The following is a 13,990-nucleotide window of genomic DNA, read 5'->3' as shown; positions in this document are numbered from 1 at the left end:
TTTTAAATAAGTAATTACTATTAGTTATCAAAAAATGTCAATCGTTCTGTAAAACTATAATAACCTACGTAACAATGTGGCTATGGTACAAACTAAAGGAAGTTTTTTTTTTAAATACATATAACTTATGATGAATTGAAAATCATATAAAAAACCTATAGTTGTTTGAGAAATACAAAGATTTCGACTAAAATCAAATACCATTAGCCTCCCATGTTTGAAAATTTTAAACATTTGAATAAAATCAAATACTTATAGTCTCCCGTGTTTGTTTGAAATATAAAACTATGACTTAAATCAAATACATATTAAAAATCAATTTTTATGTTAGGTGTCAATAGTAGACACCTAAGTAATAATATTTTTTGGAAATAACACGGAGTTAGTGAAAGAAATTATTACACACACCATTAGATAGAGTAGTTATTGAAATTAATACATAGACACCATATAATAGAGTAGTTAATAGTTCATACAACAATCTGAATATGGTTATTGGGAACGTGTTAACTAAAACAAAAGTTGGTGAATACCGAAATCACGGTTCTGGTGAACCCCCATGTTTTCATGGGCTGATTTAGAAATTATCCTAAATAATGTATAAACAAAGTAATAATATAAAACAATGTAGAAAATACAATAGTTGATATTTATCTTTCTCATATTAAGTACGTCATTATCAAAACAAAAAAGATGCAAAATAAATATTGCTTCATGTTTTCTATATGGCTTAATAGTTTTATCATGCCACTTTACTCAAAGTCGTAGATACATAAACATACTTGTTTAAATTCACTCAAAGGACGCTTTCGGTAAACCCCGATGTTTTTGGGTTGAAGAATGGATTGACAAACTATCCTAAATAGGAGATAAACAAAGATTTATATGTATAAATCTAGACCAGTGGAGTAGGCAATCAAAGTTTCGTAAAGCTTGAAAGCTTTGGGTAACCTTAAAGCTGGCTAACCAAGAGGCTACAACAAATTGAAAGAATGTAAGGTAAAAGAGCGATTGAGAATTAAGCTATGATACACTCTAGAATAATGTTTCATGACAAATTGCAATCACATTCAACACTAAAAGAAAGAACACTCGGTGGATTGAGACTACTGCAGAACAAATCAAAAAGTAGGTAGATTAAAAATAAAAGTTTAATAGAGACAAAAGTTGATGATATATTAATAATTTAATTGCAGCAAGGAAATATTGAAAAGAAAATAATAAACTAATATGTTAATCTATATATGATTAATGACTATCGTTGTTTTGCATAAATATCACTTAAAAAACGTGAAAGAATTTAAAATTGTCATCTTAATTTTAATCAACTTAAAAAAGTTAACTACAAAAGTAGAGTTCTGCTGTATAAAAAAGTGTAAACCAAATGAACATCTTTAAAATTCTCTTTTTTCCACCCTTTTCTCCCATAGATTATAAATCAAATGTCCCTCTTGTTTTTCCTACGCTACTCTTCAATGAGTTTTAAAATTCTCTCTTTTCCATTCCTATATTTTTCTTTTTTTCTACAACTTAAGTGTTGCCACTAATAACAAAATGATCAAACATATAATAATGGAACACTAACCACTTTCCTGAAGATACAATGAAAAAATATTGTTTGAACTAATTAAAAGAAAACTCTCAAATGGTAAAGATACAATGAAAAAATATTGTTTGAACTTTATCCTCTAATAACAATAGAAGCCAAAATTAAAAAAGAAAAAATTGTTTGAACTTTATCCTCTAATAACAATAGAAGCCAAAATTAAAAAAAAAAATCGGTAGAAAATGAATCCGTACAACATCTTGCTAATTTGAGTGGAAGGAAGAGTGAGAATGTTTTTCCGTAGAACCCAACAGTCGCATCCATTTGACCACCTCATTAATGTTTGGCCTGCTATTTCAATATTCAAACGGGATCAATTAACTCAAAATTTTCAGAAGACAACAGAAAGAATTTATGTAGTGATCATATGTTAAACTTACTTATAAGAGCTTTTTAAACTACACTCTTTGGAATTTTCAATCAATGGCCTATTGTAGGTTTTAGCAGTAACAGTAACAGGTTGTCTTAACACCAATGCCCTGACTCAACACAAAACTCATATTAGTGTGAAACTCATTCTTCTATATAACATCAACCTTTTATACATAGAAGACCACACTATATATTAGAAGTATTTCTCAAGTATACAAATACAAATACTAAACAATAAGAATAACCAAGAAGTTCATACCACAATTTTATTTGCAATATAAATCACACTAAGTAACTGATGCCAATTTAGGGAAATTAATCTATTTTTCAGAAGCAAAAATTAGGCATAACAAATAAAAAGATGGAAGAAGCAGTAACAACTCAACATAGAAAACAATAATGAGAGTTAACAATCTGATATGAAGCATGAAATCATTTACAAAGATGACTAACATATTCACAATGAAGAAACTGTCCTCTATCCAAAAGCTATAAATGACTAAAATAGTTTAAGAAATCTGAAAAACAATTACTCTAGTTTCAAACCAAGCATAAAAGCTTGATACATACAACCTGAAATACACCAGAAACTTTGTATACCCCATGAAATTAATCAAAAAACTTCACCTTGAGATGCAAACGACCCATTGAAATGATGCAAACGTTCCCAATAACCAAATTTGAAATTTCTTTGGTCATGTGTCACTTTCCATATTTATAATTTAAATCATTCATTGAGTTGTGCATATGAATCAAGTAAAATAGTTCTAGATTTTATAAATATCTTAACTGTTATTCAAGTCATTTGGACCTCAGGTTTTGAATATTATATAATGGTACATATAAAGCTAAATCAAATAAAAATGGGAATTAAGATAGAGAACAAATCAATGTAAATTTGTGAGGTTATTACTGTCAACAAACAAAAGAAGGATTCAGAAAGAAAGGAAAGAAACAATAAAAAGTTGCAAAGACACTCAAAAAGGGGAAATACATATGTGGCACTAAAATATAATTCACAAATCATTTATTTCAAACAAAAACATACATATTAATGCATACTAAATATGATACTTTCAATAATTCAGTTATAAAAGTCAATACCCATAGAAAGAATTGAGTCATACCAATCAGATGCATCAAACTCCTCCAACTAACATTTGAGTTGCTTGTTCTCCCAACAAAATCCTATAGTGAATTATTATATCACATAGCTCCCACAATTTTAATTTGCAATCTGTCACAAAAAAAAAAAACTACAAATTTAAAGTAAATTTAATAAAGGATATGCAAGTATGAGTTAAAATAAGAGCAACTGAAGCATATTCTTAAAAGTAACTTTTAAGAATTCAGATAAGTTCGAGTTGCTTCCAATGAAAGTTAAACATGGTTAAAATTCCAAATCCCAAATATCATAAAGAATCAACATCATTGGACACAACAAAGAGCAAATTCAAAGTAACACATTTAACAAAGAAATAATACTTCAAGCTTCATAGCAAATATGAATCATCACTGATTGTCATTTAGAATTTCAATTGCCCTTTTCTCGGATAATTAAATATTAAAGCTTCAAAATAAGAAAATAAAATAATGGATACCCAAACTGAATGTGGTTCTAAATGAGGATTTTTTTGTCAGATCAGTAGTTCCTAAAATGAGGATTTGGCATATGAGTAGTTTACCATGTGATGCCTTAAATAATCATAAACTATTACTTACATGCTCTTATTAGTGAAGGCACCCTCCATTTGATTTCCATTTGCCCACTCGAAAATGGCCATGGATGAATCGTTACCTCCGTCGCAGAAGTGTGTGCTGCTTCCTTATTCTATCAGCTGTCGATTACATCATAAAGTGGATGAAATGAAAAAAATCTGAAATTTTTTTGTGGAGAGGAAGATAAAGAACAGTGAGTGAGAGATTGAAGGGAAAATCATAAAAACCCTAATTTTGTTTGATGGGAAAAATTAAAAAGAATGAAGAATGACATGGTGATGTTGTTGTAGCGGCGAGAGAGAGGGAGAAGAATGGGGATGAGTGGTTGTGAGGGTTGAGAGAAAGAGGTCGTGTGGAGAGAGAGAAATGAAATAAAAGAAAAAAAAAGAGAGGAGAGAAGAAATGATATTTTAATGTTGTATGGGAATTTTAAGAGAAAAGATAGGAGGGAAGAAAGATTTGAATTTTGAATTGAAGAGGGAAAATGAGAGAAAATGATATTTTAGTGTTTGTGATTGATTGAATGCTTAAAATGGTAAAAATAAAAGTAGTATTTTAATGTGACGTGGCAAGAATGATGTGATTGATTGACACCTAAGATTAGGAGACTAAAAATTGTTCCCCATTTGTATATTATTAAGATTTGTATATTATTAAGATAAGATCTCAGAATATACACAATCTCTATATATTGATAAAACATTTGAATAAAAGTAAATGTGCTTTCTCTTACTTTATCAGATAGAAAAGGAAAGGAACAACATGATATTATTTTTAAAAAGATGATAATATTCTTAATCTAAAAAAACTATAACTTATTTTGACAACTAAATAAATAGAACTTATTTAATGTTTTATATATATATATATATATATATATATATATATATATATATATATCAATTTCATATTAAACCAATTTAATTTTTTATTTTGATAAACTAACAATAAATAAAATTTCATTTTTAAATTACTTAAGATATAAAGTACGAACACTTCTATTTAAAGTTTAGCATCCGTTTTTTAGAACTTCCATTCTCAACTTTCGAAAACTAAAATTCAAAAGTTGTTTTTTTTTTCCTTTCCAGTTTCAGGCTCATTGTAGTAAGTAGGTTGGTGAGTTGTGATGAAAATACGTGTGAGCTTGTAAGAATGCCGACAGTCGCTATCAAAGTAATATGTGGCCATGAAGACGGACACATTGTCCGATACCAGTTGACATATCCTTAACTTCCCTTTATCATTTGTACGTAGTTTTTTTAGTATTTTCAAATAATCATCCGTACGTATTTGTTTGCTCAAAAATTATTAATACATCTCCCGTAATTGTTATGAACAAAAATCAACGTGATTAATATTTATCCGAGGACATATGTATAATAATTTGTGGTAGCTCTTACTTTTTTTATGTTATTATTATAAGCAAAATTTCACTTTTTAGATACATTGAATAATTAATGTATCTATACTATATACATTAATTATTCAATGTATTTAAAAAGAAATTTTTTATTTATAATAGCAACCAGAGGGGTACTAATATATATATATATATATATATATATATATATATATATATATATATATATATATATATATATATTGCTAGAACACACCTACTAGTTTTTATGTGGGAGTGTTTTAGCAAGCTACACCTTAAGGTGCATTTAACTACTTTTTAGTTATAACTTGCTAAAACACATCTTCTAAAAATTAAGTGGGTGTATTCTAGCAAATGCCTATAGGTGTTGCTAACATACACCCACTTATTTTTTAGAATGTGCGTTTTAGCAACATTCACCTTAAGGTGTATTTAACAACTTTTTAGTTATATCTTTGCTAAATCACTCCCACATACAAACTAGAAACTAGCGGGTGTATCCTAACATGATTCAAACCCCATATATATATATATATATATATATATATATATATATATATATATTATAACAAGAGGGACTAAGCCCAACAAAGAAAGAAACTATCTCCTAACAATATGCGGAGCACAAACACCCGTTAGATCAACTAAAAATAGCATACCAATCTGAGCAAGATAATACTCATATATCGTCAAAGTGAACCTCTGTCACAAGCCATATTTGCAAGTGTGTTAGCACATACATTGACTTCTTTGTACGAAGGACGAATTTGAACTTCCCAATTTATATCCAACAACCGTCTAATATGTTGCAATAAACTCCAACATGTTCTCGTTCCTATTTTCGAGGAAGAGATAGTAGTGGCCGCTACCCAAGAATCAACACGAACTTAATGTCCTTCAGAATTGAATTACATAACTGGCATAGGAAGGTAATGTTTTTCACAATTGCATTACATGGAAGCTTTGTGACCATTGAAGGTAATGCTTTAGTTGCTACTAGACGAACATATGGAGGATGTACTTCAATTCCATCATCTCATATGAACAACTTACAACTATTACCAACTTAAAACAAATTCAATCATGTACAAATTTTAAGCAAATTAAAATGTACGAAAATAAACATTAAACAAACATAGAATAACAAGGAACTCACCACAAAGGTTGGACATTTTCAATATCTCCTTTTAGTGTTGTCATCTGAATTAGCGATGAACATCCTCGTTGTTTTGTTGCAACCACATCTAGGCAAATCATTTGAGAAGAGTTAACAATGGATGATGAAGACATTCTTAAGCGTGTGTTTACAAGGACGAGGAAGATGAAGAAGATGGAAGATAAAGACGTTGGAAGTGAGGAATAAGATTGAAGAGAAATGAGTTTTTAATTTGAATTTTTCTTGATTGTCTTTTTTTTATTATTAATTTAGTCCATATGGGAATTTTTTTGTTTTTGGATTTGGTCCCTTAAACTTAATGACTAGTCACATGGATAAACACACCAGCCAATATTGTTGCGTCATAGGTCGCTGCATCATCCGCCATTAGTCAAATGTCTGTTTTTGTAACAAATGGTGACAACAAGAACCAAAGTCAAAAAGCTTAAAACTTATAAGGTTTGTTTCGCAATAAAAAAAAAAATACAGGGACGAAAGTAAAAAACACACGAACTTACAAGGACGAATTAACTATTTAAGTTTTTTAAAAAAAATATGTTTTCAATCCATTGGAAAGGAAGATAAAAAGAATAAAAGGGTTGGCCCTCTACGGCGGCCTTAGCCCCACACAAACGTGTTGGACAATGATTTGCGGCGGCCAAAACCCACCGCAAATATCTGCAACGACATTTTTTACGAGGGAAAAGAATACTGCAAATTAACCGGTCAATCTGATTTAAACCCAATGGTCTCTATCATTTTCTATTGATTGATTTGATGTACAATAATAATATCTTTTTAATGATTAACGATAGAAAAATTAAGATAATTAATAATACCACTAATAATATTATTATATCCCCCCAAAAAATTATGTCATGATCATTATTATTGATTTTTTTCGGGTGTGAAATCTTAAAGGCTTTAATTAGGCAATTAAATATGAATGTAATTGTTACAATAATACGAGTGAGTTTGTGGTGGTGATGATTTTAATCTCATCTAAAAATGCATATTTATAGTTAAAGTTAAGGGTTAATACATTTTTACCCCCCTGTAATATAGGCGAGTTCCGGTTTTCCCCCCTGTAAAAAAGATTCTTTCGATTCCAACCCTGAAATATGAAGATTCCGTCGAAAACACCCCTGGTCAAATCTGGCACACGCCAGGTGCTGATGTGGCGCGCCACGTCACCTTTTTTGATGACGTGGCACGCTGACTGTATAATTATTTTTTTAATAGGGACACGTGGCATTTCCTATTTTTTAATAAAAAAAAATATTTTTTAAATAATTAAAAAAATATTTTTTTTAAGTTTTTTTTAAAAAATTTTGTAAAAAAAATAAAAAAAAACGAAAAAAATTCTTAACAAATAAAAAAAATGAAAAAAAATTCTGGAAAAAAATAAAAAAAATACCGAAATTTTTTTTAAAAAATTGGAAAAATTAATAAAAATGAAAACAAAAATCTGGAAAATTTTAAAAATAAAAAGTAAAATCTGGAAAAATTAAAAAAATGATAACATTATGGAAAAAATTAATAAATTTTGAAAAATTCATATTTCCAGATTTTTTGAATACCGGAAAAATGAAAAAAAAATCATATTTTTTTTCGGAAAGTACTTGTCATTCAACCGTATAACATGATTTATATACCGGTGTCAATCAATATACATTGTATCCTGTTATTCGGACATGGTTTTTATAAATATGAATAATCTTCAAATTTTTGAAAATGACCAATCTTGAAATTTTTGAAAAAAGATTAATCATATTTACAAAAACTAAATTTTCGAAAAAAAAAGATAAAAAAAAATATGGTTATGGAGTCAAACATAATTCATATTTTTTTCGAAAACATACAAACTGCTCAAAACATTTTTTATGTTAGTGTCTACTAGTTTCAATGGTATTTGAGTCAAACATAATTTATATTTGTTTTACTATTTGAACTTCTACTATTTAAATATTTTTTTCGAAAATTCATATTTTTTTATCTTTTTTTTTCGAAAATTTAGTTTTTGTAAATATGATTAATCTTTTTTCAAAAATTTCAAGATTCATCATTTTCTAAAATTTGAAGATTAATCATATTTATAAAAACCATGTCCGAATAACAAGATACAATGTATATTGATTGACACCGGTATATAAATCATGTTATACGGTTGAATGACAAGTACTTTCCGAAAAAAAATATGATTTTTTTTTCATTTTTCCGGTATTGAAAAAATCTGGAAATATGAATTTTTCAAAATTTATTAATTTTTTCCATAATGTTTTCATTTTGTTAATTTTTCCAGATTTTACTTTTTATTTTTAAAATTTTCCAGATTTTTGTTTTCATTTTTATTAATTTTTCCAATTTTTTTTAAAAAAATTCGGTATTTTTTTATTTTTTTCCAGAATTTTTTTTCGTTTTTTTTATTTTTTTAAAAAAAACTTAAAAAAAAAAAAATTATTAAAAAATAGGAAATGCCACGTGTCCCTATTAAAAAATAATTATACAGTCAGCGTGCCACGTCATCAAAAAAGGTGACGTGGCGCGCCACATCAGCACCTGGCGTGTGCCAGATTTGACCAGGGGTGTTTTCGACGGAATCTTCATATGTCAGGGTTGGAATCGAAAGAATCTTTTTTACAGGGGGGAAAACCGGAACTCGCCTATATTACAGGGGGGTAAAAATGTATTAACCCTAAAGTTAAATATGTGACATGTACTACTACCAAAAAAAAATGTGACATGTTCTCTCATCATTATTATAAATAAAAATCACTTATTTATTTAATTATTAAATACTGATTTATCTGAATATATAATCTATAATATAGACTAAGTACATCTGTTATTCAGTGAATTTAAAACATATTTTTTTTTTGTTTATAATAATGACCATAAAAAAACTCCTTTCGTCCTAAATTATAAGTCATTGTAACAAAACTTGTCTGTTCTAAATTATTTGTCATCTTACGATATCAATAAATAATTAATATTTATTTTTCAATTATGTCTTAGTTTTTTACTATCTTTTTTCAATTCTTTTAATTTTTGTTTTCCTTATCATTAAAGAAAAATATTTTTATAAGATCATCCACAATGTTGGGTGCTTCACCTATTTAGCACCACATTAAATAGGCACTCTCATTGTGGAGTATAACATTTGGGTGCTTATGGAGGAGGGTGGATATGGAAGCACCCTTTCTCTCTTCATTTTTCATGGGTCCCATTTAATAAATCTTAGTAAAATGAATAAATTTTGTTAAAAATGTAATGATATAGAGTTATTGGTGGGACCTATTTAATAATTTCTTTTGAAATGCTAGGTTAGAGAAAATTGGTGCTTATTAAGTATTACCGTAAAATTGATGATGTGGACGTAGGGGACCCACTTAAACATCCAATGTGGGGTGCTCTGTTGTGGATGGTCTAAAATAATTTATAATTACTTGTCTTAAATGCACTTTTGGTCCCTCTAATTTAACTTAATCGGAATTTTAGTGCTCCTATTTTAAAAATCACTATTTTGGTCCCTCTATTTTACATTTGTTGGGATTTTTTTAGTTCCCCTCAATTTTGATGATTTGTCATTTTCATTAATGACGTGGCGGTGACATGACATGTGTGTTGGACTATTCATCTTCCATGTCATTAATAGCATTTTCATGTCATTTATAAAAATGAATTGAAATACATAGTAAAAAAACTAATTATTTTAAAAGAAAATAAAAGATTAAATTTAATTGAAATATATAGAAAACCCTAAATTTAATTTTGCCCCAAATCAATCAAATCTAGAAACCAAGAAATTTCGAGAAACCTGATTGTTCATACTGGGTACTGAAACTGAATTGTTTTATACCATTCCATTGGCAGGGGTCGGCTTCTAAAATATGTCAACAACATAACGATCAAGAAGTCCAACAGCAGGAAACGTAATATATTCAGCCAACAAGCATGAAATCACTATGATACACATTTATCAACTGTCCTCGTGAGCTAAGCTAGCTGATATGGACAATGCATAATATATGCAAGGTCCGGGCTTGGAACCCCAACCACAAAAAAAAAAAAAAAAAACACATTTATCAACTTGCATCTTAACTTGTTAATGAGATGTTTATCAAGGGCACTTTCCTAAATCCATCCCTTATATTCCGAACGTGCCATTGCTTGTGTGTCTCTGGCCTCTCAACCCTTTGAGAACCTTCACAAGCTACAATATTCATTACTTCCCGCTCCCAGAGATGAGGTATCTAAATCCGATTTATTTGGGGAAAAATTAAATTTAACGTTTGTTATATATTTAAATTAATTTAAATCTTTAGTTCTTTTACTTTCTTTTAAAATAATTAGTTTTTTTTTATTATGAATTCAATTAATTTTTTTAATGACATTGAAATGCTATCAAGGACATGGAAGATGAATTGTCCAACACACATGTCATATCACTGCCACGTCATTAATAAAAATGACAAATCATCAAAATTGACGGGACTAAAAAAATCTAAAAAATTTAAAATAGAGGAACCAAAATAGTGATTTTTAAAGGCTTAATTACACTTTTGGTCCTCGTGTTTTGGCCTACTCGCGAAATTGGTCCCGCCTTTTTAAAACAGAACAAAACTGTCCTTCAGTTATCATTTTTGTTGCACTTTTCGTCCTACCCCCAATTTTTTCCTCCAAAAACGCAGATGTGGCAGATTTTTAACTGATGTGGCCAATAGAACACCTATGTGGCAATGCATATGTGGATAATATCATTTATAAAATCACCAAATTAATTTTATAATTATGGAAAAACATTTTATCATTTTTAGAAATAACAACAAATTAAAAATTAAAAATATATAAGGGGGAAACAAAATAGAATTTATCAAATTATAAAAACTAAATATCAAATAAAACATAATATTAAAGCCAAAACACATGAATTTATCAAATAGCTATTTTTTTAAAAAAAATAAAAAAAACGAAAATAAAAAGAAAAAACTCAAATATGTTCATAGCTTTCCCAGCAACTTGTTCTACAACAAATAAAAAGAAAAAACTCAAATAATCTCGTGACAATTCTAAACCTTGATCCATAGAAACCCAACATACAACAACAAAATACAAAGCACAATCATCCACCTTCAAGTTTACTCTTCAAATCCAATTTCAATTTGCAATTTTTTCCTTCAATTCGCAAGACCCAGAAGCAATTTCTTTCTTCAATGGAAGTCATTTCCTTCTTCAGCTTCATGACTTGTTCTTCAGAAAGGTAGTGGCAAAAACATGACTTGTTAATGGAAGAGGCCATTCGTGAATTAATCCAGAAAATGCCTCCCCAAATGCTTCCAGTCCATTTTCTCAGCTCAGACAAACTCCCAAAATCAGGAGGAATCAATTCACCAAGGTCAAGTAACTTCAAACTTTTGAGTTCAGACATTAAAGTCACGTTACCTCTAAGATTCTTGTGAGCAAGATTAAGCTTCTCAGCCATTGAATGATGAGGGTTAGATGAGTATGAAGGAATTGATGAAGATAGGAAGTAACAATAACAAGGAAGGAGAAAACGATGAGGATTAAGGATGAAGAAAACCATGAGGATGAAGGATTGATACCCAATTTGGGAATTAGGGTTATATGATTTATTCCAAATGGGTAGCCACGAATCTGGGCGTGGGAGGGATAGATCTGGTGTGGATGATGGATATTATTATGTTTATGTTCTTGACCGTGTTGCAACAATGCCTTTTACGAGGATTTTTTGTGGGTGAAAATGGTGAAGAAGTAAGGTTAAGGGATTGAAGGTAAGTAGGTGTGGATGAAAAGGAGAGGAACACAAGTGGTGGCTGATGTTGATGATGGGAGAAAGTTGTGATGTTGTTAATTTTTTGTGCTAAAGAAGAAGAGATGAATATGAATGGTGTTGTTGATTTTTCCAGATTTAGTGTGTTTGTTGCTAAGGATGAAGATAGGAATATGAGTAGTGTTGTTTATTTTTAATTTCAGATTTTTATTTTTGATTTATTTTCTAATTGTTAATTTATATAAATGTGTTTATTAATTAATTATAAATATGATTTGGGAATTAGGATTTATATATTTCTTTTAATTTAATTTCCTTTTTTCTTTCAATTTGTTTTTGTTTTAATTTATGAAATGTTTAAATTGTTTTTTTACTAGCTTGGAAACCCGTGCCAAGCACGGGCTAGAATTACAACTATTATTATTATTCTTATATAAAATCTAATTAAACGGTAAATTCATTATACACAATATATTAATAAAACGCATCGTTATTGTATTTTCGATTGCACGTGTATATATTTATTTGGATTTTCGTATCATTACACAAGAATGATTTAACAGATGTAACGTCGAAAGATTAAGATTTGATGCCGGAATATTTTACACGGATGACTAAAATTAATCACGGAGACGTGAGTTTTTTTTTTTGATGTCTTGCATATAACTGGGGGTGTTGGAGTCTCGAGGCCTACCACTGCATATACAATTAATTGTCCCTAACCAACGAATCGTCTATACCAGATGCCCTTATATATAGTTTCTTTCAAATTCCATGATTTCTAAGCAGATATTCTTACATATACAAAGTTAATATCGTGCATACACTTGATTCATCTTAACATCCAACACTAATTTGTAATTATTCAATCGTGTAGCAAATAAGTATAACAAACAACGACAAAGACATCAACTATCTATCACATTTTTTAACTAAGCATATTATAAAATAACCCATCAACAAAAACACAACAAAAAAGGCTTGAAAAAGGGACTACAAAATTGTCTTGTGCATGCACATAGACATAGGTGCTCCAAAGAGCAAAGAAAAAAAAAGACGGATATATAGCTGATTGTATTAAAAAAATGAAAGCAGAACATATATAGTTGATAATATGGTCACTGAAAGAGTACGGCTTACATTAGGAAAAATGAGAAAGATCAGAAGGATACTGACATTATAAATAAAATTAAACTGAGTATGAGAATATTGGAGTTGCTCTATCATATAATAGAAAAACCGAAGTTTGGGTAGATAAACACATTAATGTATCAGATAGTGTTATTTCGGAGCCGAAGAGAAGACATTCCACCTATTGCAATTAGTCAATGATAATTCAATGCCATAGAAATTCCATTAACATCAGCCTGTGTACAACTGAATGATATCATGTCACCTGAAGCATAAAACCAGCACCTGAAGGTGCATGAGACCAAAAATATTGTAAAAAAGGGATCAAAAATATTACTCCACATAACATATTAGTCCCTATAAAAAATTTATCACTTAGCCTGTTCTTTGCACAACAATAAATGTCATTGGATTTTATACAATGAAATAAGAAGTGTGATCTTAATTGTTAGTTGCAGAATTGTAGTTTATCTACATGACCAATCCATTACTCTTTCTTTACACAACTATTAGAATGGTTGCAAGTAGAAACAACCAATTCATATCCAAATAAAATATATATTACAACGAAGTTTAAAAGAGAAAAAAACTCATACTCATCTGCGTCATCAAGAACGACTGGTTAAACATTCTGAAAAACATCACGGTACACAACATTAGTGGTCTCAGTACACACTCGATTTTCTTCATCCAGTATAAGCATTTTCAAACCCTTTTTGGAAGTGACTCTCGACACAGCGACATACAACTGTCCATGAGTAAAAACCGGTTCGGAAAGATAGATTCCAACATGAGACAACGACTGACACTGACTTTTATTTATTGTCATTGCAA

At 29.3% G+C, this 13,990-nt stretch overlaps 1 long non-coding RNA gene across 2 annotated transcripts; it reads right to left on the bottom strand.

Annotated features, from left to right (window-relative positions):
- Positions 1-1,599: 1,599 nt before the first annotated feature.
- Positions 1,600-4,300, bottom strand: LOC146942738 (uncharacterized). Of its 2 annotated transcripts, none has more exons than XR_015032842.1 (4): positions 3,701-4,300; positions 3,106-3,215; positions 1,987-2,085; positions 1,600-1,897 (listed from the first exon to the last, which is right to left on the bottom strand). It is a non-coding gene; the product is annotated as an uncharacterized LOC146942738 (long non-coding RNA). The 2 variants fall into 2 exon arrangements; XR_015032841.1 differs by having other exon boundaries at positions 1,600-1,894; positions 3,701-4,291.
- Between the last annotated feature and the right edge of the window lie 9,690 nt (positions 4,301-13,990).

This window comes from Medicago sativa, chromosome 3, assembly GCF_051527215.1.
Source record: "Medicago sativa cultivar Bolivia chromosome 3, Bolivia_mono, whole genome shotgun sequence".
Taxonomy (NCBI): domain Eukaryota; kingdom Viridiplantae; phylum Streptophyta; class Magnoliopsida; order Fabales; family Fabaceae; genus Medicago; species Medicago sativa.
The sequence above is the reverse complement of the archived record's forward strand: the minus strand, read 5'-3'. Positions and strand labels throughout refer to the sequence as shown.